At 39.4% G+C, this 27,832-nt stretch overlaps 1 protein-coding gene across 5 annotated transcripts in view; it reads right to left on the reverse strand.

Moving 5' to 3' along the window:
* The window catches only part of LOC102023842 (zinc finger protein OZF-like), a 48,435-nt gene that overhangs the window by 15,277 nt on the left and 5,326 nt on the right, over positions 1-27,832 (reverse strand). Inside the window, exon 2 of one of the 5 annotated variants that reach the window (XM_013507658.1) lies at positions 18,215-18,371. The exons of the other annotated variants lie outside the window; for them this stretch is intronic. The gene's annotated coding sequence lies outside the window, so the exon portion shown is untranslated. The remainder of the gene's footprint in view (positions 1-18,214; positions 18,372-27,832) is intronic. 5 annotated transcript variants of the gene reach the window in all.

The raw sequence follows: 27,832 nt of genomic DNA on the forward strand, positions 1-27,832 counted from the left end.
AACTCTGTATTGTCTGTATTGTGCTTGTGATATGTTGTAAAATGTTGTATGTCTGTTAATGTTTCCCTCCTTTTATCTTTAAAATAAAAGAAAAGAAAAGAAAAGAATAAAATTACCCTATGCATACTATCAGACCACTGTGCAATGAAAATAGAAATAAACAGAAGAAATTTCACAAAAGGCAAAAAGCTCCTGGAAAATTAACAACATACTCTTAAACAACCAATGGGTACAGCAGAAATCAAAGAAGAAATTTTAAAATTTCTGGAAGTTAGTAACAATGACTACAAATCAATGAAACCTCTGGGACACTATGAAAGCAGTTCTAAGAGGAAAATTCATCATAATCAATGCTCACAGTAGGAAAACAGGGCAGGTTCAAATAAATAACCTTATGAGAAATATTAAGATACTTGAGAAACAACAACAAACCAGGCCCAAACCAAAATTAAGGAGAGAAATTATAAGATGAGAACAGAAATCAATGAAATTGAGACCAATGGGGGGAAAAAAAAACTATAAAAAAGAAAAAAAAACAACAAATCGAAGAGCTGGTTCTTCAAAAGAATAAAACAGATAAACCCTTAGAGTCACCAAAAGAAAAAGACTCACATTAATGCAATTAGAAATAAAAAAGTGAAATCACTACATTGTCAAAATTCAGAAGACAGTAAATACTTTAAAAAACTATATTCCAACTGAACAAACAGTATGAACAAATGGACTTATTAGTACATGTTTACAGAGTGTTTCACCCCACAACATCAGAATACATATTCTTCTCAACTGCACATTGGACATTCTCTAAAATAGTCCACACACTGGCCCATAGAACATGATTAGCTAAATGCAAAGGAATGAAATTATCCCATGCATGCTATCTGACTAGAGTGCAATGAAATTGGAAATTAATGACAAAAGGAACCAAAAAACTCCATAAACAAATGGAAATTAAACAATAGCCTCCAGAACAACCATTGGGTTGCAGAAGAAATTAAAGAAATTAAACAATATCTACAAACAAAAATATAAATACAACTTACCAGAATCTGTGGGATGTACTGAAAGCAGTCCTCAGAGGGAAGTTTATAGCGGTGAACTCTCACATAAGGAGAAGAGAATGAGAACAAATGACAAGCCTAATGCTGCACCTCAAACTTTCAGAAAAAGAAGAACAAATCAAGCCCAAAGCCCAAAGATGGGAGGAAATTATACAGATCAAGGTAGAAATTAACACAATTGACACAAAGAAAACACTACAAAGAATTAATGAATCAAAGAGCTGTGATCTTTGAAAGAATAAATAAAATTGATAAACCCCTAGCCAACCTTATCAAAAAAAAAGAGAAGAAAACACTCAAATTCAAGCAATAAGGAATGAAAAGGGTCAAATCACTATAGATCCCATAGAAATTCAGAAGATCATTAATACCTACTTTGAAAATCTTTACTCCCATAGTATGGAAAGCACTAAAGAAATGGACAGATTCCTAGATATGTATGAATTACCAAACTTGAATCTAGAAAAAATAAAAATCCTGAATAATCCAATATCAATTAAAGAAATTAAGGCGATATGGCTTAGAGGTATAAGAGCCTGCCTGGAAGGGCAAGATCCTGAGTTTGATTCCTGGTACAGAAAAAAAAGGAATCCCTCAATTAATGACATTGAAAACATGATTAAAAACCTACCAAGAAAGAAAAGCCCAGGTCCTGATGGATTTACAGCAAAATTCTACAAGAAATTCAGAGATTAATGCCAACACTCCTCAAACACTTCAATGAAACTGAATAGGAAGCAATTCTCCCTAACTCATTTCTGGAGACAAGTATTATACTGATATCAAAACCAGAGAAAGACCCAACCAAAAAAGAGAACTACTGGCCAATCTCACCAATGAACATACACGCAAAGATACTCAATAAAATACTAGCAAACAGAATTCAGCAAATTATAAAGAAGATTATACACCAATGCTAAGTAGGATTCATCCCAGGGATGCAAGTATGGTTCAATATACACAAATCAATTAACATAATACAACATATCAACAGAGCAAAAGACAAAAAAAATATAATCATCTCAATAAATGCAGAAAAAGTTTTTGACAAAGTCCAACACTCGTTCATGACAAAAGCCCTACAGAAAATTGGAATAGATGGTCTTTACCTCAATCTGATAAAAGCCATCTATGAAAAAACAAGAGCCAACATCATACTAAATGGACAAAAACTGAAAGCTTTCACTTTAAAATCAGGAACAAGACAAGGATGTCCACTATCACCACACCTATTCAACATAGTTCTAGAGACATTAGCCAGAGCAATTAGACAAACAAGAGATATAAAAGGAATAAAGACCGGGATATAGCTCAGTGGCATACGCACCTGCCTGGCAAGCACAAGTCCTGAACCAAAAAAAAGAGAGAAAGAAAGATAGGAAAGGAAGAAGTGAAATTATCATTATTTGCAGATGACATGATACTCTATACGTAAGACCCCAAAAATGCCACCAAAAGACTCCTGGAATTAATCAACAAATTCAGTAGCATAGCTGGATACAAAGTTAACACTCAAAAATCAATAGCCTTCCTGCACACAAACAACAAACACACTGAGAGAAATTAAGGAAACCATAGCTTCCACAATAGCATTCAAAACACTGAAATAATTAGGAATCAATCTAACAAAAGAAGTAAAAGATCTATCCAGTGTAAACTACAGTACACTGAAAAAGGGGATTGAAGGGATTTCAGAAAATGGAAAGATATTCCTTGCTCATGGATAGGAAGAACCAACATTGTAAAAATGGCCACGCTACCAAAATTGTTATACAGATTCAATACAATTCCCATTAAAATACCATTAGTATACCTCACAGATCTACAGAAAACATTCCTTAAATTCATTTGGAACCAGAAGAGACCCAGAATAGCAAAAGCTATCCTGGGTAACAAAGACAAGTCAAGTAGAATCACAATCCCAGACCTGAAATTATACTACAAAGCTACTGTAATAAAATCAACATGGTACTGGCAAAAAAATAGACCAGAGGATCAGTGGAACAGACCGGAAGAAACAGCCACAACCACAAACACACTCAGCCACCTAATCTTTCACAAAGGGGCCAAACAAACTCACAGGAAGAAAGATAACTTCTCTATTAAATGGTGCCAGAAAAATTGGCTTGCCACTTGCCAAAGATGGAAAATAGACCCAATTCTACCACCATTCACCAAACTCAAGTCAAAATGCATCAAAGATCTAAATATTAAAACAGAAACACTAAGTCTACTGGAAAAGAAAGTAGGTAAAAATCTTGAAGACATAGGGGTAGGCAGAGAATTCATGAACAAAAACCAAACTGCATGGGAAATACTTCAAAGAATCAACAACTGGGATTTCATCTTATTGAAAAGTTTTTGCATATCTAAAGAAATCACCAGCAGAGTAAAAAGAAACCCCACCAATTGGGAAAAAAAAATTTTAGCCAAGTGTCCCTCAGACAAAGGACTCCTATCTAGAACATATGAAGAATTTTAAAAATCAGGCCCCCAAATTCAAAGACCCAATCCAAAAATGGGCATCTGAGATGAATATACACTTCTCAGATGAAGAAATACAAATGAAAAATAAATACATGAGAAAATGTTCAACATCACTGGTCATTTGTGAGAGGCAGATTAAAACAACACTGAGATTTCATCTCACCCCAGAAAAAAGGGCTATCATCAAGAAATCAACCAATAACAAATGCTGGAGGGGATGTGGAGAAAAATGAATCCTTCTCCACTGTTGGTGGGAGTGTAGACTGGTGCAACCACTGTGGAAGTCAGTCTGGAGATTCCTCACAAAACTAGGATTAGAGGTCCCATTCAACCCAGTTATTTCCCTTTTGCATATTTTTCCCAAAGAACTAAACACATCATACCACAATAATATATGTGCACCCATGTTTACAGCAGTGCAATTTGTAATAGCTAAATGGTGGAATTAATCCAAATGCCCATCAATTGAGGAATGGATAAAAAAGATGTGGCATTTTTATATAATGGAAAATTACTCAGCTATAAAGGAAGATAATCTCAAGACTTTTATAGGAAAATGGACACAACTAGAGACCACACTCATACGCGAAATAAATCAGACCCACATGTGTAAACACCATATTGTCTCACTAGTGTAAGAACTTGAAAAAGTAAATAAAATCTGAAAGATACAATAGATATTGTGAAAGGGAAAGAAACTGTTCAAAAGGAAAGAACAACCGGGATGAGGGAAAAGAGAAAAGAAGGGGAAAATATGTATATATGTACACACAAGATATCTAACATAATTGGGGTTTTGGTTTTTTTGTTGTTATTGTTTTGGGGGTTTTTTTGGTCCTTTTGAGACAGGGTCTCACTGTGCAGTTCAGGCTGGCCTTGAGCTCACTTGGTAGCCCAGGCTGGTCTTGAACTCACAAAGATCCTCCTACCCTAGTCTCCGAGTGCTGGAATTACAGGTGTGTGCCACCACATCTGGCATAAGATAATTGTACTATTAATTTCTATTGCTTTTTGGAAAGGAACAGTTAATTGTTTGACCAGTCTTACATGCCTATATTTTTTAACTGAGTAACCAATTTGAAGATACCAATATGCAATACAACAACCATTATTAATTTCTATCACCTTGTCTGAAATTTTGTATTGCTTTCATTGTTTGTGTTTTTGCCTATGTTTGTTAATATGTTTTTGCTCTTTTATCTTTAAAATAAAAAAAAACTTATCCAATAAATTAGCAAATTTTGATGAAATGGACAGATTCTTAGACACATACAAACTATCAAAACTAACCAAAGAAGATATAAATATGCTTAACAACCTAAAACAAGCAATGAAGCTGACACAGTAATAAAGAATCTTCCAACTAACAAAAGCCCAGGACCTGATCGATTTACTGTTGAATTCTACAAAACCTTTAAGGATGTCATATCACCAAGCTGCAAGCTCTTCAAAGAAATTGAAAGGGATGGAGTGCTCCCAAATTCATTTATGCAAGCCAGTATCACCTTGATTCCCCAAACCAGATAAGGACTGGTTAACTAAAAAGGGGGAGTATAAGCCAATCTCTTTAACGAACATAGATGCAAAAATCAATAAGATAATAGCAAATAGAATGCAGCACATTACACACCATCACAAAGATCACACATCATGATCAAGGAGGTTTCATCCCAGAGATGCAAGGAGGGTTCAACATACATAAGGCAATATATATAATACATCACATAAACAGGAACAAAGCCAAAAATCATATGATCGTACCAACAGATACAGCAAAGGCTTTTGACAAATTCCAACACTTCATGATAAAATCCCTGAATAAAACAAGTATAGAAGGACCATACCTCATACATGTAATACATCACATAAATAGGAGCAAGGTCCAAAAATACGATCACATCAATAGATGCAGAAAAGACTTTTGACAAAATCTAACACCACTTCATGATTTAAAAAAAAAAAAAAACTGAAGAAAACAAGTACAGAAGGACCACACCTGAACATGATAAAGGCTATTTATTTCAGACTAAAAGTCAGCATCATACTAAATGGGGAGAAACTAAAAGCATTCTCACTAAAATCCAGAGCAAGACAAGAACGTCCACTATTACCTTTTCTACTCAACATAGTATTTGAAACATTGGCCGGAGTAATTAGGCAAGAAAAACAAATAAAAGGGATATATGTATATATATATAGGAAAGGAAGAACTCAAATTATCATTACTTGCAGATGACATGATATCTACATGGAAGACCCAAAGAACTCCACCAAAAAACTCTTAGAATCAATAGCCAATTTAAGCAAAACAGTAGGATACAAGATCAACACACAGAAATCATTAGTATTTTTGTATACCAACAATGAAAGAGATGAGAAAGAAATTATGAAAATACACAGTAGCTTCAAGAAAAATGAAATACCTAGGAATTAACTGAACCAAGGAAGTGAAACACCTCTACAAAGAAAACTACAGTACTCTCAAAGAGATTAAAGAGGACATCAAAGAAATGAAAAGATGTCCCCTACTCCTGCATACACAGAAGAAATATTGTCAAAATGAACATACTTCCAAAACTGCTATATGGATTCAATGCAATCTCAATCAAAAACACCAAAGGCATACTTTACAGATCTAGGGAAAACAATCCTATAATTCATATGAAGCCAGATGAGACCCAGAAGAACAAAAGCAATTTTGGACAATAAGAGTAAAGCAGAAGGTACAACAATACCTGACTTCAAGCTGTACTACAAAGTAATGGTGATAAAATGGCATGACACTGGAACAAAAACAGATACATGGGTCAATGAAACAAAACTAAGGATACAGAAACCTCCCCAGACAAATATGACTATTTGATCTCTGACAAGGAGGCCAAAAGCATATGTTGGAGGAAAGACAGTCTATTCAACAAGTGGTGGTGGGAAAGCTTGTTATCTATTTACCAAAGAATGAAACTTGACTCTTATCTCTCACCACATAATAAATTAAAATCAAAATGCTTCAAAGATCTAAACATTAAAACAGAACTATTAAACCTTCTGGAAGATAAAATAGGTAAAACACTTGAAGACAAAGTTACAGGAAAGGATTTCCTAAATGGAATCCTAATCACGCAAGAAATACCAGCAAGAATCAACAAATAGAATTATATCAGACTGAAAAGAATTAATCAGTAGACTGGAGAAAACCTACAAAATGAAAAAAAAATTTGCCAGGTACTTCTCAGACAGAGGACTAACATCTGGAATATACAAAGAACTCAAAAAAAATTAAACCAATCCCAGCACTCGGAAGTCTGAGGCAGGAGGATCATTGCGAGTTCGAGACCAGCCTGGGCTACAAAGTGAGCTCAGGGCCAGCCTGAACTGCATCGCCAGACCCTGTCTCAAAAAGACTAAATAAATAAATAAACAAACCACCTAAAATTAAGGACTCAGTCAAGAAATAGGCAGGAGAAATGAACAGACACTTCAGAGGGGAAGAAACACAAATGGTCAACAGATACGTGAAAAAATGTTCACTATCTCTGGCCATTACAGAAATGTCAATTAAAATAACACTAAGATTCCATCTTAATTCAGAAAGAATGGCAACCATTAGGTAATTAAACAATAATAAATAGTGGTTTGCTCGGGTAAAAAAAAAAAAAAATCCCCTGCCTTGTTGGTGGGAATGTAAACTAATAGAACCATTATGGAAATACATATGGAGATTTCTTTCAAAGAACTGAAATTAGAAATTTCATTCAACTCAGCTATTCGGCTGCTAGGTATTTTCCCCAACGAGCTTAAGTCATCATACTACAGATTCATGCATACCAACGTTCATAGCAGCACATTCAAAATAGCTAAATCCTGGAAGTAGCCTGTATACCCACTAACAGATGGCTGGATATAGAAAATATGGTATCTATATAATGGAACAGCACTAGGCTATAAAGAATAACAGATCTGCAGGCATGGTGGTGCATGCCTGTGATCCCAGCACTCAGGAGGCCAGCCTGCACTACACAGTGAGTTCAAGGCCAGCCTGAACTGCATAATGAAATGCTGTCTCAAAAAGACAAAAAAAAAAAAAAAAAAGATTTGAAACATCTGTAGGAAAATGGATACATCTGGAAAATATAAAGTTGAGTGAAATAAACCAGACACAAGCTTAAACACTGTATGACAGCTCTCATTTGAGTAAGGCAAATACAAACAAGGATGAGGGAAAGGAGAAAGGAAGGAAGGAAAAAGGAAGAAAATATAAATTAGGTATAATACTAGTGTCTCGTAGTTCATTGAAAAGGAAGGTTTGTGCTAGTATCAATTGGAGAATTTTTTATGCCCATATCTTGTACTCTGAGTACTTTAAAGATAATACACATGTATTAACTATTGTTATTCTCCCATTATTTTGTTATGGAATTGTTTTCCTTTCTTCTATAAAGTAAAAAAGATATCAGTATTAAAGGTAGTCAAATTTGTATTTTGTTCTTAAGATATTTTGTGTCTCATTCACTTTATAACATCTGCCATTGCACTATTTTTATAAATTCAAAACAGAATAGTAAGCTTCAGTTTCAATCCACCTGGAAATTCTCAACATGGATTATAAATCAGCATAGTAATTCTTGGGGAATCTTAAGCCCTATACATTTTGTAACATTGCTCAAAATAGAGTACATCCTCATATAATTTACTTGTGGTCTGAACAGACGAACGCTCCCAAATTTCATGTGTTATACCCCTGTCCTCAACATGATGGTATGGGAATTAAGGTCATGCCGTCAAAGCCCTCCCATATAAGGGCACAAGTTTTAAAAACCAAGTCCTGCATGGACTTATCAGCTGTGGTAGTTTAAATCTCACATCTTGCTTGAGGTCATGCTTCCTGTTCACAGACTGCCCCCTACCATCAGATAGTGGGATATCATCTGTTCAATTGCTTATTTATCAGCCAAAATCTCTAGGAACCACATCTATAGGAAAATTATTAGGGTTTGGTGGGTTAGGGTTGTTTTTTTTTTAAAAGCATTAACTACGCTACTTTAGACACTCATACTGTCAGGCTAGGTGGTTTTATAATTGGCTTGAAGCATCCAGCCAATATAGTACCCCAGCTCTAGACTACTCATCCAAAAAATGAGTTATGGTCATAGGTAGTGATCCAAAGGTTCAAAACAAAATGAAGGCCAAATTCTTCTGGCCCCTAAGAGTCTCGTTTTATCAGGGGACAGCCTGACGATACTGGACAAGGTTATAAACCTAGAGGATGCCATGTAAGATTCCCATGTGGAAAGTGACGTAAGGAAATGTTTTCTAAGTCTGCTAAGACCAAATCCCAAGGAGTTCAGCCCTGTCAGGTCACATCCCTAGGCTAGTGGCTCGAGAGACGCCCTCTAAGGTCCCTCAGAACACATCAGTGACTGACCCAAGGGCAGGCTTGTTAGGCTCCCCCGACTTCTCCTTGCCCACACCATGCATTCTGGAGTAAAACCATCCATCCCACCTGAATCCCTATTTGCATACCTTCTCAACAAGCCCTTTTCTCAGTGATAGATGCATAGCAATGCAAAAACAAACAAAACAAAACGCAACACCGGGTAGATTTTCTGGGGACCCTAAAGAGTCTGCTGGTGGTTTCCATACCCTTGCAACGACTTTTGATCTGACCTGGTGAGATGACGTCCAGGTCAAGAAACCAGGTCACTCTGGTTTCTTGTTGCACAGCAATAAAAATAAAGCAAAAATAACAATGAAAAAGGATCTTAAGAGCTGGAAAGCACGTTAATGATGAAGCCTTCGTGGCTTAACCTGCTAATACACAACAAACTGATGCATTACTTGGACCCTAAGGGGGCTGAAGCCTGATTACAAAACGGGGAGAAGAAGCCAGATGGAGCTTACACCTTCTGGTCACCTTGCACGGTATGTATGAGGAGAAGTCCACGCCTGTAATCTACAATCTGCTCAGATCTATCAGTCAAGGTTCAAATAAAAACCCAGCTGCCTTCCAGCTCCAGCTGGAAGAGGCACTCCACAAAGTCACTAATTTACACCTGGAGTCTAGCGAACGTTAGAATGTTCTAGGACAGCATTTTATTACTCAGTCAGCTCCAGATATTAGGAAAAAGCTCTAGGAACTCAGGGCCCATACACTAGGACAAGTAAATTGATCAGGGTGGGTTATTTGATCCTTAATATTCATGACAAAATAAAAGAGAAACAAAAGCTGAGGAAGAGAGAAGCTGGAAAAGCCAAGCTCACCCTAAAGGATAGAAAGCCACTGTGTTAAGAGGAACTGAGTTAATCACACAGTGTCAGCAACAAGTCAGACAGCTTTGAGTGCAAGTGGCCAGGACACCGGACAAGAGTGCCCTGTAAAGCAACCAAGCCTTGCCGGGCCTGTGAGAACACCAAAGACTCTCGGCGTTGGAGAAGAGATTCCCCTCATTCCCAGAGAAAGGTGAGGCTGTCCGCCACCGTGACGGCCATGGAAGAATGCCTGCACTCTCACCAACAGTGCCTGAAAAGGCCTACGCGGCCCCCACACAAGGACAGCCTCCTCACCACACAGGAGCCTCGAGTGACCCTCCATGTAGCAGATAAGCCTCTGTATCTTATCTCTGTCTTGAGGTGTCTTCCTCAATTCAAATTTCTTATTGGGGTGAGCTCTCATCCCATTCCAAAGTTGCATGCCTTGAAGGAGCTGGTTGGTGATCTTTCTTTACCCCGACCCTGAACTACCAGTTGGAAGATTTCCTTTTCCAAGCTGCCTTCATGTTGAAATTGGAGTGCCCCATACCAGTAAATGAGTGATATATTCTTCCTACTCAGGGACAGTTTGTCATTCAAACCTGTGACAGTCCATGTCCTAGTTGCTAGGGACCCAGCCAGCCTGACCCCATGGGGGCCAGTTTCTCTGCTGGGAGTTGATCCCCAAGCACACGCTGTTGGTACCCTGGACAGGGTGTCAAGGCCACTCTGGTAGTCATTCTGCTGAGGGACCCTAATCTACACCCTCACAAAGATAGTGCTACCTTAAGAGAAATTGGCAGGGGATAAAGTCCACTACTGATCAATTCTTGGCTATTGGGCTGCTGGTGGCATGCCAGTGCAATATACCTATTTTTTCCACAGTTACCATTAGGAATATATCACCTAGGACAAAATTATAGAAAAGTCAGTGAAGAGGAGTATCTATTCATCCATTAGTAACAGACCCATACATCCTTTTACCACAGATCCCAGGAGACACTAACTGGTTCTCTTTGAACTCAAAGATGCCTTCTCCATCCCCATGGATTTTAATTCCCAACAGTTGTTTCACTTTGAGTGAAAGGAACCCTAAACAGGGCTTTGTCAACAGTATACTGGGACTAGCCAGTGTCCCTCACGGTTTCAGAGATAGCCCCCACTTGTTTGCATAGACCTTAGCCTGAGACCAGAGATAAGAGTTAAAGTTTAAAAAATGGAGAACTATTACAAAATATAGATGACCTCACTTGCAGTCCCACCAAAGCGATATCTAATAAAAACGCCATTAAACTCTCAATTTTGTGTTACAGTGTCCCAAGATAAGGCTCAGATTTCTCAACACAAGTAACATATCTGGAATATCTTTTAACAAAAGGGCAAAGAAACATGTCAGCAAGGAGAACAGAGAAAATTTGCCACCTGGGTTCTCCAGAGACCAAAGGGCAGTTGAGGGCCTTCTTGGGAGTGATAGGCTTCTGTTACACATGGATATCCATTTTAATGTAACAGCCAAACCTCTGTATGATGAAAATCAAAGACAAGAACCTGAACCTTTGAAATGGGCAGTAGTTTCATAAAATATGCTATTAGGAGGGTGGGTTACCCCAGACAGTCCTACCAGGCCACTGCAGCAAGAGGACTCTCACCTGGGACTTCTGCCCAAAAGTCAGAACTGTCTGCCCTCACTTGGGCTTTCCAACTTGCCAAGGCCAAGAGGGTCAGTATATACCAGTGATGACGAACCTTTTAGAGATCAAGTACTCAAACTGCAACCCCAAAGCCACTTATTTATCGCAAAGTTTCAACACTGCAATTAGACCTGAATACTGAGGTTTTAGTTTTGAAAAAGCCACTCATATTAACATCTTTTGTCTTCAAAGAAAAACAGTAACAAGGGCTTTCAATCATACAAACAGCCTGCTGCAGCACACACGCCATAGGTTCACCACCACCAGTGTACACCGACTCCAAATGTACCTTTCTGGTCTTACAAGCTCGGGCAGCCATCTGGAAAAAAAGGGAGGACTTCTGACTATTCACCAGTTGCTGATAAAACGCAGACCAGAGATCCTCAACCTCCTTAGGACAGTTTATCTCCCAAGTTGAGCAGCAGTTGACCATTGCTGTGAATATCAGGCTTCCCTGAACCCTGTCTCCTAGGGAAATTCTAAAGCAAATCTGGCTGCCAAACAGACTGCTAAGCCCAGCCTATCAATAGTCCCATTCCAGGATCTCGACTTAGAGCCAGGATGCTCTGCAAAAGAGCCTCAAGCAATTCACAGTTGGAGACCAGGCTGTATAGGGTTAAGCTGCTGAACACAGGGACCTCTGGCTGTGCTGTAAGGAGCATAGGCATAGTGCTCTAAAGTCAAGATCACCACAGCTGAGGCAGCCAAAGATATGGGCTGCTGACATTCCCTATTCCAGAGCAATAAAGCTGTCAGCCTTCACGGTCTAACAGTCCTCTTGACTGACAAATTTTACTACTTGGCGAAGTCTTTGAACTGACTCCCAAGGTCCTGCTCAGTTCCCACACTTACCTCCATATCCCCTTCCTTTGTTTGAAAACCAAATAAATACTGGATGTCTGGCGGAGCTCTTTGTCTTTAATCTGGATAGTTCTAACCTTCCTGGATGCTCCAAAATCATACTACTGGTCTCTTTTATTCAAGCCATTCACCATCCACTTGTTTAGGAGATTGGAGCTAGGCCAAGACCCCAATAATTCAGGAGGGAAGAGTCCAAAAGAGCCAAGGGTAGTATGCGGGATCCCAACCGTTCCTGCCACAAGTGCAGTGGCAAGTCATGAAGTCCCTACATGATGATGCCTTCAACTTGGCCGGAGCACCACCATCCCTACGGCACACAGGCTCTTTACAGAGCCTGAGGTCCACAGCACTGTCATCAGGTCTCTAAGGCTTGTTCTGTCTGTGCCCTCCATAATGCAGACTTATACTCCCCCACTGCCTGAACGAATACAAAGCTGTGGGTCCTCCTCGGGAGAAGACTGGCAAACAGATTTCACCCACATCCCTACAAGTAAGGGGTACACACACCTGTTGGTGTGCACTGATACCTTTACTAGGTGGACAGAGGCTTCTCTACAAGGTCAGAATAGGTGTTGGAGGTGGCAAAAGTCCAGCTTACAGAAGTGGTGCCGAAGATTCAACTCCTGAGGTCTATCCAGAGCATTAATGGGCCCTCCTTCACTACTCAAATCACACAGGGTGTCCCCAAAGCACTGAGAACTAAGCATCATTTCTACTCCGCGTGGAGGCCCCAGTCATCAAGAAAGGTTGAGCAAGCCAATCAAACTCTCAAGGGACCCTTAGCCAAGCTATGTTAAAAAAAAATCCATACAAAAAAATCAGTAACACCTTGAGAAAAACAGAAAAAATTATCACCACAATGGCACCCACAAAAATAACCTAAGGAAGGAAAAGACCTACACAATAAAAACTATGGCAACCTTGTACCATTAGCCCCTGCCCCATTTCTTCTTAAAAGTGAACATGGATTTCCGGTGGGCCTCATCAAAAGCAAGTGATTGTGCAGCTACCTATCAGCTATGATTCTGGCCCTCATGCTCGAGAGAACAGTTAGTCTTTAAACTGCAAACATTATAATAAGAAAACGATACGCTCTGCAGGCCCTGGGCTCACATGTCTGTAATCTTTTTTAAAAGGTGTACAGTATCTCTGTAGCTCATTTCTTCACATAAATGAAATCCTCAACTAAATCCAGGCAATACGCTCACAATGAAGGCAATTATAAACTCCTTATACCTATCCATGCAGATTTTAAATCCTAGTCCAATATAACGGTGTATTAGAAAATAGCTTCCTATGTTTGGCACGTACCTAACTGGTAGCATGGGTTCCAAACCAGTATGATGCCTTAGATTCTAGCCAAGGTAACACACAAACACACATACACAGCCAGTATGTCATAATTAAGCGATTTTTTTTTAATCTTAACAAAGGTAAATATAGTTTAGAAAACTATAATGGAACTCATCACAAAAACTGACAAAGAAAAATCTCATTTGATTATTTGAACCTCGGCATAAATATTTTCTAAAATTCAAATTCTACCAATTATTTCTTAGAGGCCTCTAACTGAAAAATCCAAATGGATTAATAAGTAGATAAAACAATGTACCATAAGACTGCCATGTGGACACCAAATGGAGTCACGGTGCATAAAGTACCTTAGGATCACAAGTAAGTCAGTGATGGTCCCTGTCTCTACTGTTACGTTACATGAAATCAAACTTCATGTGTAGTGTGATCAGGCAAGAAGCAGAAATAAATGATGTCAGGATTGAAAAGAGGAAAAATCACTCTGAAGAAATGATAAAAGTACCAAGATGTCATATTTGAGAACAACGACAGGAACCCTCATGGTGCTGAAGAAGATCAAATGAAAAAATAGTGAGTGTTTTTCCTAGTTTTAATACCCACTAAAACTATGTCAAGATAGTAGGGCTAAGTGGTTCCCAGTGGAACACAAATTATAAACAAGGCACTCAAATTGTTTTTCTCTTATATTCAGTGTGCACCAACTACCAAGCAACCTAAGTCTTTTATTTGATTAAAAACCAGTTTTTAACATATTAGAACTTAAAACAGAAAAAATATTTTGTTATTAGTAGACTCAAAAGTGCAAGAATGGACCTATGACTTGTGAATATAATGAACATTTTGGTGAAGAAACTACCTTGTAAAAATAGATCTACTTAGAAGATTGAGCATGTATCAATTTTTGCACAGACTTCTAATATCTGCCCTGAAAGGTGGTAACTAACAGATGTTCCACTCTGCTGCTTCATTCAGTCTATGTTAATCTGTTTTTTTATAGAAGAAAATGCCTCCTCACCTATTATTTTAAAGGAAGTTTCTCTAAGTCCTAGAGATGAACTTATATATCAAACATCTACATATCCATAAAACTATAAAATTGTTTCATAAAGCATAAAACTAATGTAAACAATATCAAAAATTCTTTAAAAATCTGTATCTTCAGAGGAAAAATACAATAAATAAAATCAGGAAAGATCTGAGTATGTTGAGAATGAATAGTTAGGTTTGATCATGTGATTATGCTATGAATCCATCAAATTTTATCATTATTACAAGTATACTGATAATACCAGTGAATCAACTATAATTGTGACAATAGAATAGATTCTCTTCTGAAAAAGAGAGGACAGTGCTATACTTTTCGTATCACAAATAAAAAGGAGTGGTGTCCATTTCCACGGTTTGGGACATGCTATAGAGTTACAATCATTTAAGTCTGAATGACAGACAAAATATAAACACACTACATTCATAAGAAAAACCAAGAAATACCTATGCCTCATACAAAACTGAGATTTGATAAGGCTGGCTATACACACCATCAAGAAGTGATTGATCCTGAGCAACTGATTTGATGGTAACAATACGCAATGGAATTACAATGGTGAACTCCTACCATCTTGTCTAGTGAAACTCTACATTATCTCTAATGTTTTATCGAAGAATTATTTTCTTATTCTCTTTAATGGTTTGAGCAATCCTTCATTCTTACATCTGGTAATCTGAGCAATGTAGCTGAGGACAGCGATATGCAATATAACAACCACTGCTGAATTGTATTATTTTGTCTTGAGACCTTGTATCACTTGGAATGTTCTTGCTTTGATTTGTTTATGTTCGTGATACTGGTATGCTGCTACTGTTCTATTTCTTTGTTTGCTTGTTTCTCATATACTATTATCTTTAAAATAAAAAAAATTTTAAAAAAGAAGTGATTGATCATTCCTTCATGGTGGTAAACTCATTTTATGAGACAAGTAAACAAGATTTTTGAATCACAAACATTCAAATTTGCACTTCAGGCAGATTCAAGACAAAAACATGAAATATGAATCTATAAAATATAGAAGTATAAGAAATGACTTTCTGATGTAAGAGTGAAGAAAACTTCAGAAATAAAATTATAAAGCCACAAACATTAAGGTGACACTATAAGGTTATAGCGTACAAGATAGGAGTTGTGTTCAGCAAAGAAAATCCTTGATTAAATTGACATTCAGATGGACGATCAGAAGAAAGTATTTCGATTCTCTACAAGTGTCAAAAAATACTTTGAATAGAAGAAAGATTTCACTAAAAAGTACTCATCACATATATGAGCACATGGTACAAGCAGATAGTTTACAGAAGGGCCTACACTGAAAAGAGAAAAGCATCAAAGAAAGGAAGCACAAAAGAGAGAAAAATGAAAATTAGCAACTGAGTTTCACTGTGAACCCATGGCATTCTTCAAATTAGGGAAACTCTGGTGTTGCTGGTTAAGGGAAACAGCGGCCCCATGGTGGTGGTAGTGTGGGTGGGGTATATTAAGCTTCCAGGTGCAATGACGAGCATAAACTTGGTCATCTGTGGCCTTTGCTCAAATCTGGATGTAGGGCAGCAAGAAAGACAATGTTCCCGGTGGCATTTATATTACTGACAGAATTTGAAAAGCCCACTCTCCCTTAAATGTGGACAATGCGAAGAAGACGCTGTGGTACCCGGACACGTTTCCTGAGGTACGGAATCACCAGCAGTGAAACCACTTGCTTAGCAGGTTCTCTGGACACATAAGCTCCTGAACGGCAAGGTACCCGAAAATGGCAAACAAAGACCCCAGAACTGGCTTCTCTCTAACTCTGCATTCCCAAACCAAAGCCAAGTGACTAACCACATTACTCCCAGTCTGTACTTGTATACGCTCTTGTCCTTCCCATCCGGGATGCATTTCTGATGACGCAAGAGTGAAAAACCACAGGCGCCTTGTTGTGGCTTGTGTTTGAATGTCCCTCCCAAAGCTTCATGCGGCCCCAGGGGGGCCTCTTTCAGAGGCGGCCGAACGAAGAGTGCGTGACTGATTCAGGATGCAACTCTAGGACTCGGGTATAAATCAGTCCACTGATTGGTTTGGTACCACCCTAACCCTGGTAGCCTAGATAGAATATAAAAGGGGCAGGAAAACGCTGCTAAGGTCCTTTTTGCTCGCTGGCTTTGCTACTTTCTGCCCGCCATGAAGTGTTTATCCCCTGCGACGCTCGCCTGCCATGCCACACTGACTTGGACTCAGCCGACTGTGGACTGAAGCCTCTACAACTGCCAGCCAAATAAACCTTTCCTCCCTTAACTTTCGGCGTCGGGTGTTTTGTCTCAGTTATGAGAAAAGTAACCACGATGAGCTTCCACTGCTCGCTGCTCCATGGTGACGAACATAAGAAGGTGCAGAGGACAGATTAAAATGCACTGGAAACAGAAGCTTTTTTTTTTTTTTCCAGTGCCGGGGATCGAACTCATGACCTTGCGCTTGCCAGACAGGCGTTTATGCCACTGAGCTATATCCCCAGCCCAGAAGCTCTGTTTTATCTGCCCCTTTCCTGAGGCCATTCCCATGGTCTTCTCTGGGATATCAATAGGAGACGGCTGACTTTCGGACGTGGGGAATCCAGACCGACCCAGAGCAATTTCAGGGCCCACAGTCTCCCATCACTTTTAGAACACAAAACAAAGGGGAGTTGTTTTCTCTTTCCAACTCAAACTGCGTCTGTAGTGTTTTTTCTTCAACTCTTCACAAAGTGCTTTGCTCTACAATATGAAGTTCATCAGACTGTTTCTCTTCTAGTCCTGCTTGAGTCGGAAAGAGAAAATGTCTTGATTAAACTAAAGGACGTTGAAAATAAAATATACGGGGGCTGGGGATTTAGCTCAGCGGCACAGCGCCTGCCTGGCAAGCGCAAAGTCATAAGTTCGATTCCTGGTACGGGAGGCGGGGGGGGGAGATGGATATAAAATATACTGAATAGGCACTAAATATACCTAATCTGGCTAAAGCGTTGTTAAGCCTTGACACCATTAAATCTGCTCAACACACTTACTTCAATTTGTAGTTATACCTAATCTGGCTAAAGCGTTGTTAAGCCTTGACACCATTAAATCTGCTCAACACACTTACTTCAATTTGTAGTTGTAGAAAATAATGTAATGCAAAGCCTAATTGATGACAAAGTACTAAATATCTCAGGTACTTTACTGAATGTAGTTCTGTTTTCCCTTGATGTCCATCGCTGAAACAGCAATGTGTCCTCCTGCCCAGCGCCAAAAGCAAGTATTATACAACATCCCACGAGCGTGCGAACGAGTACAATTCAAAAATAAAACTAAATTTTGCACTGAATACTTACCACTTTTATTCTTCAGTACTACAGATTGAATTCATATTGCATATTAGACAAGTTTCTTTAGAATGGAGACAGACCCTCGGGTGTTGACACAAGGTTTTACTCAACTGTCCAGGCTGGACTTGTTTTCGCAGTGCCCCCGCCCCAGTGTTCAAAGTGTCTGGGATTAAAGGTGTGCACTAACCTGCCTCACCGAAGCTTAATCCACCCAAGCACAGGCATCCTGGTTAACGGTGGCGATTAAAGAACTCAGCCAGGAATGGTTGCATATGGCTATCATTTCAGCAGTCCAAGAGGCTGAAACAGGACTGAAAATTCACCCCAGACAACTTAGATTTGGCCTCAAAAAAAAAAAAAAAAAAAAAAAAAAAAAAAAAAATTAAAAAGTGTACGGGATGTATCTCAGAGCAAAATTCCCTACAATTGCCTCCTATAAAATGAAAATATCAATCACCCCTTGTAATCCTTTGTATCCTGAAGAAACTCCTTCCTGTTAGAATGATGGTGTCCACCCAATTTTTCTTTTCTTTTTTTCTTTCTTTTTTTTTTTTTTTTTGGTACCAGGAATCGAACTCATGACCTCAGGCTTGCCAGGCAAGCACTTATGCCACTGAGCTACATCCCCGGCTGTCCACCCAATTTTTAAAGCTACAAGACCAGTTTATCGATTTCTAATTTTGCTTCAAAAATATTTAGATGAACTGATCAGCAGTAACAAAAGACCTATTTATCTAACTTATACTAAGATTCCCCTCTTTCCGCCAGGCCTCTGATCTTTGGCCCTCTCTTAGACCAGGCCAGCACACAATCCTTTCTTGTTCCTTCTAAGGACAGCCCGACCTCAGGGGAAGACCAACGCTGTAAGTGCTGATTTCTACCCCCTACCATCCTCATGCCTCACATTTTTCTCCTTCCATTTGTTCCTCCCTACACAGACAACCCTTTTATACATAAACACTGTACACCTGCAGACTGACATGCGGAGCTTTCCCACACTGTGGTACTCCTTACACACCGAGTCCACTTCAGTCAGCATTTGAAATGTTAAAACAACGTCTACAAACAGTCCCAGGATGGCAACCATAGGAAAGATGACACTCCTCTCTACCTCACTCCTACAAAACCACCCGTCCATGAAGTGGTCCCACCTCAGAGAGTCTCTCCGCAGGCAGCCCCTTTGCAAGGTGTTCTTAGCAGGAACACTTTCAACCTGCCCAAACATGCCTTCCATTTTCCTGGGCATTCTAAACTCTATGCGAAAGCGGTGTACTGCGTAGATAGTGTAGTAGAGGTGCCACTTCAAAATTAATATTTTAGCATTTTTTCTGTTGCTGTGTTGTGCATGGAACACAAGCACTGACTGCATGCGTCGCAAGCACTTCACCACCAAGTCACATCACTAGCAATGTTAAACCTTTCTTTCGATCTTGGGGCCTTATGAACATCTATCATGAGCTTGGTGATACGGAAACGCACCTGAAAATAGGAATTTTCCGTCATCATGAAGACACAGAGGCCCGAGGGGATACACTGCGGGGCCAAAACCTTGTATCACAGACATTTATAAAACTCAGCTTTAGCAGGCCTGCTGCTGGAAGGATGCGACCAGGGACCACCACACCACTGCAGGTCCAGCTTGACCCCACACCGGAACCAGGCATCTGCCCACGACCCTTGTTCTTTCCACAGTTGGATATAGCTGCAGGCTGGAGCTGACTGGGACCATGCTCCAGGTTGAAAGGCTGCCCTTGGGAGACAGGACACTGGGGACCTAGGCTAGCCCAGCACCAGCCAGAGCAGGACAGACAGAGGATGATGCAGTTGCTGAGACCGAGAAGACCTCAGATTCTAGAGCTGAGCAGAAGGTTCCAGGGACACCACAGCCAGTTCCACATCTGTAAAGACCTCAGCCTCATCCCGTCCCAGGGTATCCACCCCTCACAGTTACCTTTGTATGGCTCAAAGGTCTCCAAATGTCCTACCACGCAGTGAGCTGCCAGTAGAGGTCGCAGACTAAGGTGGTCTAAGTCAGCCGGGGTTGCTGTCAGTAACGAATACAGAATTTGGACTCTAGTGTGAAACTGAGGAGCCCTCCTGCCTCAGCCCACCTGACTGTATAGCCAGCCCACTCATCAGTGACTGGCTCCTCCTCCATGCCTGCCTTGTCAGTCAGGAGTGACAAAGAAAGGACCTACTTGAGAGCTGTTGAAATCATAGACTGTAACAAAGAAGCATGAACACCAGTTTTTCTCCCACGATGAGACCTGACTTAGCCTGAGGGATAATAACAGCTTTTAAGCAGTGTTCCTGGACTTTCAGTGCTGTCCCTATCTTCTTTTATTTTTTGAGACAGTGTCTCACTAAGTAGTTTAGAATGTTCTTGAACTTACCATATCGCTAAGGTTGACCTCCAAGTTGCAGCAATCCTCCTGCCTCAGCCTCCCAACTGCTGGGATCATAGGTATATGCTACAAAGCCCGGCTAGCCCAGCCTTCTTATGAGACTCAGTAGGCTCTTCCTGCCTGTTGCCCAGATGTCACCGTGCTCTGAGTTCCAGAGTCAGTGTCACAGGAGGAAAACACCTTTCTTAGCCATTTGGCCAGCGTAACATTGCTTCCTCTTCCACAGGCTCAATTCTGATCACAGGAAGAAACACGCCCCCGGTCATGAGAAAGTTTCACTTCTGAACAGAAATGCATATTGCTTGCTGAACATGAAACGATTCACCCACAGTCAATGGTGGGCTCATAATTCACTACCTACACTATCCAGGTATCACAGTCCTGACCAATGCTGAGCTGAGTCCTACCATTGTTCTCCAAGAGCAGATCCCAGTCCAAAGCCCAGGACGACGGGTTTCCTGAGTCACCACCCTGAAGAAATCTAGGGCAGCTTAGTCAACCTATAAAGAAAGATAAAGGGACAGCATCAAAAGGGCTTATGATAAAAGAAAAAGGTATTTCTAATCTTCAGGAAATCCCAGAGGTTTTAGGTTCTGTTCTGGAATCTAGGGGGAGAAGACTAACTTTCAAAAGAAAATTGCGCTATACACACAACTAATCTTAAGCTCACAGGCACGTATCTGAAGCAGGAGACTCCAAGGATGTCCCTCAGACACTTTTAAAAACAAGTCTACAAACTGTCCAAAAAACAGCAGTTATGCGAGAAATGGCACCTACCTCCTTCCACTCACACCAAATCACATGTACATATTAATGCTACAGATGAAAGAGATTCTCGGGGTGGGCTCACCGGGCAACAACTTCTGGAAGTTATTCTTTCGCAGGATTCATTTTCCTTCAGTTGATAACTGCCCCCTCTAATACTCCTTGCAGTATAAACTACAAGGGATCTATTTATTCACTGCATTGCTGTGGGTGTCACAAAGGGGTTTAAGCATCCTTGGCAATTTCTACCACTCTGACTTTTTTCCCAGCAACGTTAATCCTCTCCGTTTGTGTTCATGGCCTTTACTAACACCCTGCAATAACTCTGGCAATGTTGAAGCATTTGGAAATTCAGAAATTTATTATTATTATAGTAAAGCCCACGGCTGAAAAGACAACTTTTGGGTTTGAGACCCAAAATATTTATTAAACACTTCTTAAATTCAGCATCACCAGATGTCTTAGCCACTGTCCCATCTCAGGGACAAAACACCCAACACTTATAGCTTAAATGAACAGAGTTGGGTTTTTGCTGTTCACAATTTCAGTCCATGGTCCACTAACTCCTAGGCAAAACCAGGATGACAGAGGGACAGGGGAGAGGAAAAGGTGTTTAACACACAGCAGTCTGCAAACAGAGAGATGGGACGAGCTGGTATAAGAATACACTGTTCCTTCTCAAATCCCCTGTAACCTATCTTAAAACATCAGCAACTGAACTTGTCAATGGCTGTGATGAGTAGAAGGCACACACAACCCAGTCACCTTCCAAACATATGAGACATTTGAGGGACATTTTACATACAAACTATGACACCACGTCTTCAGTTGGAAGACAGAGTACCACACACCTCCATGCCAGCCCGCACACACCTCACAAGAGTCCGAGGTCTCCCCACCGCCCTGCCACTGTCACTGCACTATATGGTGAGAAAGCGGGGATGCAGGCACTCAGCTGCCCCAAAACAGGGCTCAGCACATGCTGAAGTTACCTCGGTGAGACAGGACAAGATGCTTAGATCTTGGCAGCTAAACTTGCTCTACCATGAGGAACAGGACATAGCAGGTACAGTTGACATACAAGAACAAAGACACTTCAGCTGATGCAGGGAGGCCCAGGTCCTGCCAAGACTGTCTAGTTTAAGGCAGACTTTATATCCCCCACTGCATCCCACCAACCTGTGGGCAGATGTATGCCAGGCCTCGTGGTACACACCTGTAATCCCAGCACTCAGGAAACTGAGGCAGAAAAGTCCCACAAGTTTGAGGTTAACTTGGGATACATAGTGAGTTCAATGCCAGAGTGAAATGTGTATTGACACTGTATCTCAAAACTGCCCCCAAATAAATAAATAAATAAATAAATAAATAAATAAAACAATTAGTGGTCTGGGTAACAAATACAAATTCAGGCAAGGCAAGAGATGGCTGCTTCTGTCAGTCTCAACACATTTAGTTGAAGTCTATGACAAAAATAAATCTTTACATGGAATTCAGAACTAACATCCCAAGGAACCCACAAACAGCATCTGTTTGATACACCACTGGCAAATTTACATAATATTGTCAAAATCTGTGTATTATTTTCTATAGTAATTAGGCAAATGCATACAATGTTTCTAAAGATGAAATAATTAAGAACCAAAAAAATGTAAAAAATATTGTATGCATACCTAACAGTTCTCTGTCATGCATGGGATGTCCTGATATTATAATAAGGTCAGTTGCTTCCCAAATCATATCATCAAAGCAATTCTTTTACATTCTCAATGAATCAGTACTGTATAAACTTGATTAAAATATTCTAATTTTTCTTCAAAAATTAAAACAGGGCAAAGATATACTATTCTTGTAAATATGCAGAAAAGAGTTGAATCTTTAAACACATCATACAAACACAGTCATTATAATTTTATTTAACTTGACAATTTTTATTGTACTAAAGCATAGTGGTCAAGTATAACTGTACATATTTAAAGTGCACAGCTGTTTTGATATATGGCTATGTTGGGAAATGATTACCACAACCTGTCTAGTTAGCATATCTATTAATAAACAGTCACCTTTTTAGCATGTGGTAGAAATGACTTATAAAATAAAAATTAAAACTATATGGGATATTGTATCATTCACCAGTCATGATGAGATATCTAGAAACTGGCTTTAATAAAAATAAAAGAGAATATTCATCTTTTTTTCATTCATACCTCAATTTTCAATCTCCCATACATGTTAACTATCTAAACCTTATGGTTCTAATAGGTTGTACCACAGGTGTAAAGTAGAAGTATAATCCTGTTGTAATTTCTCTACGTTTGGAGCATTTTATTTAATAATCTCTAGGTTAATCATATTGTCATGAATGGCAAGATTTCCTTCTTTTTTGAAAATAATGTTTCATTGAATAATAAACTACATTATTCTCAACCTTTTAACCATTATTATGGTTTCAAAGTAATAGCTGCTGTAAATTCCACATTCTGAAGGCACGACTGCAAGCTGATTGTCCATTTTGAAGTTAACAGCATCATGTAGATTCTGACCTCTTCAGTGTACTAACTTACTTACGGATGAAGAAGGTCACTGTGATTACTCTCTAAACTGATGTTTTAACTCCTTCTTATGTCCCCCCTCCATTCTGAGTGAAGTGAGGTTTCCATCACCGTGCCCACCGTAAGGGTTCCATCTTGCTGTCGTACTGAAAACAATGAAACAGTTGGACAAAGGACAGAAACACCTGAAAGAAGTCCTTTTCTCCTTTTAACTTATGTCAGCTATTTTTTTTTCCACAGTAACTGAAAGTACATTAACAGAAACACTGAAGTGGACTTATGTTGTTTTCCCACCTGGGCTACTGGGAATAATTCTTCAATGCACACAAAAATACAGACCTATCTTCTAGATTCTGATTTCTGTTCAAGCCAATATTATTTTGATTCATACTTTCTTTTTTGGAGTAATGGATTTGAACCCAGATCCTTGCATTTGCTGCATAATTGCTCTGCAACTATGGTATACTCGTAGCCCTCAAACTCAAGTTTTTTTAAAGGAGGAAAAGTTTGTTTAGCTCAATTTGTAGAGGTTGCAGATCACAGCTGGCTCCGAGGCAGGGTGGCACGGCAGATAGGCATCACAGAGGAGAAATGATCCATGTCAGGAAAAAGGTAGCAGAGCAAGCAAGGGCCCTCAACTCAGTTTTTAAGGATAAAAGTTTTAGTATTAAAATATGATACTTTTTTGCCTATTTTTCTATTTAACAACAAAAGGTTGATGCATACTCCATTTCTTTTTTCTAAACACAAGTGATCACACTCAAGAGGTTATTTCGTATATTTTCTCTTTTCTTTCTACTGAAAGAAACCACAGCCAGTAAACCAGCATTACATCTGTCTCTCTACTCATCCTAAAAATGGAACTAAAAATCCTACATCTATAGGCTAAAAAAACATGTATTCGAAGCAATTCCAACCATGCTTGTCACTAATCATCAGGATAATGCTCTGTCACACCACAATGAAATGCCACTAAACAGTCGACAGTCAGGACCATGGAGAGTAGCAAGGATAAGGATAAGCAAGGATGTCGGTAAGGATGCGGAGAAAACTCAGTTACTGAGAATTTACGATGGGCAGTAATGTTGAAATACAGTCTGACAGCTTCTGCACTATGAAATGTACAGTTATTTTTTAAGTACATTCTTTCAAAAAAAAATAATTCAGACTGAAAAAAATAGAGGTTTACTCCGGCTCACAATTTGGGGCCAGGGACGGGCAACTAACTACCAGTCTGGGTCACGTTAAGGCTACAGGTGTCTGTCTTCCTACTCCCATCTTCAAAAAGGGAGAAATTAAAAGAAAACCTCTATCTCCCATTGCCTCCTAAGTGACCAAAGTCTTCATATTTACTCAGATAGTTTCTAACCTTAGTATGTCTCACTAGGAATTAGATCTCCTCATGACTCTTGAATGGAACAATCCATATGCAGTGATAACAGTTTCCGTATTACCTATCAAACTTCTCCTACATATATAAACAAGAGATATGAAGACATAACTACACAGAAATTTATACATGAATGGTCACACCTTGCATTTAGCAAAGCTAAAAGATAGAAATAATGGGAATGTCCATCAAGTGTTGTACAACCAGAAACAGGAGCTATCCATGAAAAAGGTTTCATGAATATTCATGAATACTGATTCAAAAGTGATCTGTATTTGCATCGATTCCCCATAAAGAATGGATTTACTGTATAACTCACACTCATACTAAGGAAATTTAAATGTTTTGCCAATAATAGAATGAAAATTGCAAGAACATACCCATGATGCATGAATTAATTAATATTTCCCAAAAAAAATATTTAATTGGAAGATTGATCTTAATAACTTTGCCAATATGTTAGCCTCCTCAATTGATCTGTGAAATTATTGTTTTATTGAGCAAAATACCTCCTCACATCTTAATTACTTTGTTGACAGGTAGATATGTTCTCACACTCCAACAAGCACTTACATATCCATCTTTATAAAGCTATTATAAGCAATATGCACAAAGAAATAAAGACCTACACTTTCAAAAATGTAAATAAAATTGGATAAGATGAACTTAATACATGGAGAATAATGTATAAACTTGGATGTGATGACATATTTTGACACAAATTTTTAACTTTAATGTAACTATATTATAATACCAGCAAATCAACTATACGTCAAAAATCTAGTAGCTTTCCTTCTGAAAAACAAAGGTGATTGTTATACTATTTGAATCTTAAATAAAAAAAGTACAGTGATAATATAGTCTGTCCAGTTGTTTGGGACATGCTATAAGATTACAGTCCTTTAAATTTGATCCTCAAAGATATGTAGACCCATTAAGTTTATAGGAAATTTTAAGAAACACTTCTGCTTTATTTAAAACTCAGATTTAATAAGGCTGAGAGTACATGTCAAGAGGAAGACAAATTTTTTCTCTCCTTTATGATGAGAAAACTGCTCAGTTTATAGGTGAACTAAATGTGAATTTTGTATCACATGCATTCAAATGTGATTCAGGCAAATTACAGACAAAAAATATAAAATCAGAAACTGTAAAATGTAGAAGGCATAAGAAAATAATTTTCTGAAACAGGAGTAAGAAAATCTTCATAAATAAATTTTAAAGGCACAAAGGTTAAGGTTAATTTCAAAAGATTCAAAATGTGTGACACTTAAAACCTCTGGTCAGAGGGGCTGGGGATTTAGCTCAGCGGCAAAAGCGCCTGCCTGGCAAGCGCAACGTCGTGAGTTCGGTTCCCGGTACCGGAGAAAAACCAAAAAAAAAAAAAAAAAAAAAAAAAAAACCTCTGGTCAGCAAAGAAAATACCTGATAAAATCAACATGAGGATAGAAAATCAAGAGAAAGTATTTTGATTCTCCACATGACAGGGAAATGCCTAAAACAGAAGGAAACGGTTATATCAAGAGAATGTCTGTCAGAAATATGAGTATATGATATCAACAGATAATTCACAGAGGGGCATACACAGAAAAAGGAAAGAGAATGCACAGAAAGAGGCATGAAAGAAAGGAGGGATAAAAATAGAAAAAGTAAGGTGAGCTTGTGAATCAATAAAATCCATTAAATTAGAAAAAGTCTAAATGGTTGGTTATGAGAAATACAAATACTGCCCACGGTGGCGGTAGATGGTGAATACTAAGACGTTAAATGCACACACTCTGTACACCAGAAAACATACTCCTGAGCATCTGTGGCATTTTCTCAAATCTGCTTCTTGGTAAGAAGAAAATGTTCTCTGCTGTTTTATCACTGGCAGAATACAAGAAGCCTGCTTTCCAGTTAACTACGGAAAGGTAAAGAAAATATCATGTCACAAACAGTGGAGACCCTATCTGGAGTTAGATGTACATTCAGGAATGCAATTAAATCTGGTAAGTACTGAGTGAATTAAGTGAAAGATGTGATGAGCTCACTAACATCTCTCACTTCAGCACACAAAAAATATATGTACAAGAGGCTGGGTGACTCTCAGAGGTAGAATACACGTAGAGTGCTCATTTGCCTCTGGAATCTAGAGCTACCAAGGAAAAGTAGACATGAAGCCATGATGTATAATCCTGTAGTGATGAGTAGAGACATGGTAGTGGAAGGAACATACTCTTGCAACAGGGTTATCAAGCAGAACACTACTGATATTTGGGGCCAGCATTTTCATGTACTGAGGGCTGGTTTGTGTTATATGACATATATAAATATCCTTTCCTATCCACAAAATGCCAATAAATCTTGAATGTGCCCTATATCATGATGTAACAAAATAATTCAGAAACATCCACATGTTTTGTGAAGTATGGAATCAACAGTAGCTAGGGGGAGCGCCAGTCTTCCGGCTGGCTAGTTTCCTGCCTGGTGGGTCCCAGAGGGTGGGCCCCCAGCGCACGGGGAGCCTCGGGCAGGGAGCGCCAGTCTTCGGACCGGCGACTCACTCCCGACCTTGTCCTTCCCCGGAAGGAGGGCTTCCGGCGCACAGGGAGCCACGGGTGGGGAGCGCCAGTCTTCCGGCTGGCTAGCTTCCTGCCTGGTGGCTCCCAGAGGGTGGGCCCCCAGCGCCCGGGGAGCCTCGGGCGGGGAGC

Source organism: Chinchilla lanigera, unplaced genomic scaffold (assembly GCF_000276665.1).
Source record: "Chinchilla lanigera isolate Chin_1 unplaced genomic scaffold, ChiLan1.0 scaffold00131, whole genome shotgun sequence".
NCBI classification, from domain to species: domain Eukaryota; kingdom Metazoa; phylum Chordata; class Mammalia; order Rodentia; family Chinchillidae; genus Chinchilla; species Chinchilla lanigera.